Genomic DNA, 2,500 nt, shown 5'->3' with positions numbered 1-2,500 from the left:
CGCAAACGAACACCCCTTAGTGAGCATTAGCAAAAGTCAATGGCACAAAGCAATTGCAATACAAACTGATCAAGTACATTAAAGAACGCTAAGTACCAGGACTTCTTTCCAAGAATGGTGTCCGCGACGGGAGGGCAAGCGTCCTTCCCAGGTTTTCCTAGTAAACCTTGTATGGTAAACATACCCAAGCGTGTCTGTAAGCACGCAACGAAAGTCACGAACGGGCACATACCTAGGGAATGTACTCTACGTACTTGGACTTTTGTCCAAGAATGGTGTCCGCGACGGTCGGGCACTGCGACGCAATAACCAAATCCTAGGATTGTAACTTTAGTGTGCACAAACATAAACATTAACGCGTTCGCTCGGGCTGCGCCGTCCGTGTTGAACACAAATGTGGGTGATTATATGCGTGGAGGGACAAAAACATACGAGGAGGAGACAGTTTTCTGCACGATGTGCACAGAGCTCATTCGTCGTCCCGGGCGAATGGAAAAACACAAACATCGCGAGTATCGTTCTGGGTTTCTGTCTGTAAAAGGGCAGGCCAAAAGGTGACCGGTTGAGATAAGCGTTTTAAGCATACAAACACTTTATTGGAACTTTTGATGCAAAAACAAGGTACGTACATGTAGGTTGTACCAACATGGACATCTATGAACGCGTACGCTCGGGCTGCGCCCTCCGTCTTGTACTTTCCTGATCGGTACACAGTTTTGGTGCACTGCTATTCCGACCGGCAACTTGTACCAACATATACATCCATGAACGCGTAAGTAGTGTACTTTCCTGATCGGTACACACTGTTGGTGCACGGCATAAGAAAAGAGCTAAAATGGTCAAACTCAATCCATTTCAACAATAGATAGTCGATAGTAGCTGTGCCGATGAAGTAGGGCACGATGCAAGTTAATGTTGTTTAATGAATAACATGTCCGCCATACATTTCAGTACAAAATTGCTCGGTCAGACCTACAAAGTGCTATATCTCGAATACGAGGCGTCGGACTGGGGGTTGTAGAACAATTTTAAGTTCGTCTAATGATTCTACATCCGATTCTGGATAGCGGTTTTTGACCACTTTTCAATATTTTGTGACACCCCGAACCTAGGGGCAGCTCCTAGCTTTTTCAAAATGTGCACCGAACGGGCCGGAGAGCTCGTGTGGCTCAAAACATGTTTTTCGCTAAAACACCTCAAAACGTGTAAGGAACGCACCCTAGCTCTTGTTTTCAAAAGTTATGGCCATTTAAAGTGAGGTGGTTTTTGCTTCAAAATAGCTATTTTACCCGTCCCTATGGCCATGCTTTAAATTTTCACGAAAATGCAAGGTCAGACCTAGGCCGGGCCATATCTTGAATACTAAACGTCGCAGACATTGGTCGTAGAACAATTTTAAGTTCGTCTAATGATTCTACATCCGATTCTGGATAGCGGTTTTTGACCACTTATCAATATTTTGTGACACCCCGAACCTAGGGGCAGCTCCTAGCTTTTTCAAAAATGTGCACCGAACGGGCCGGAGAGCTCGTGTGGCTCAAAACATGTTTTTCGCTAAAACACCTCAAAACGTGTAAGGAACGCACCCTAGATGATGAAAAGTGCAATCAGAATGTCCATCGACAACTTTGTTGGGGGTACCATTTTACTCTACGGGCCAGTAGCTTAGGCGCGCCAACAGCGCTTTCCTTTCGGGTTCCCATTTTTTGCCCTCCTGGGATTATGATCATTTGTTCATTTGCCTACTATAGGGAGGGTACCTTGCTACGAGGTCAAACATGAAGATTGCACCAAATCGTAGTTTTTACCTCTATTTAGTCGTAGGAGCATGGTTTGCAGTGGCAGTGGGTCATTAAGCCCCCGTTTGGGTCATACGTCCCTCCGCGATAAAAATCGTCGTATGCCTATAGTCCGAACTAATGAAGCAAAAGTGGTGTCTGGTGGGCTCTGCCGATGATTTTAACCTATGATTTTGAGCTTCCACCCTATCAAAACGTTCCTGGAGCGGTACATCACGGGTCTACGGACCCAAAGACTTCGTCGTGATGGTTTCTAGTAAAAAGTTGTAACAGCTAAGGGTTTTGAATACGCGTATATTAACCATTGCTTGAAACTAAGCTTCGTTGTCTTTAAACTCTGCAAGACCAATCGAACTTCTTAGGGAAACCCGAAGGATTCACGCTAAGCTCGATGAGCTATTATGGGTAGTGGTGCATGATCTGGTGTTCCTTGGATCTAATCCAATGAATAAATTTATGAGGGTATATATGGTGCAGGGCACAAAGCGTGATGAAACCGGGTCTCCCTACCAAATGTGGCATATTTTTTCCTGAGGCGAAGCTCAGACCCACGTAGGGGAGAGCGAAGTGGAACTTAAATGTTCTTTGCAGCAAATGTTCGCCATGCGGATAAACAAGTTGGAATAGTTCAATGTAGTGTAATGCAAACACGAATCGCAAATAACGATACGGGACCCAGAAGCAATTCTGCGGATCCCTCG

The sequence above is a fragment of the Anopheles arabiensis genome, assembly GCF_016920715.1.
Source record: "Anopheles arabiensis isolate DONGOLA chromosome X unlocalized genomic scaffold, AaraD3 X_pericentromeric_contig0012, whole genome shotgun sequence".
NCBI classification, from domain to species: Eukaryota; Metazoa; Arthropoda; class Insecta; order Diptera; family Culicidae; genus Anopheles; species Anopheles arabiensis.
Note: the sequence above shows the minus strand (reverse complement) of the source record.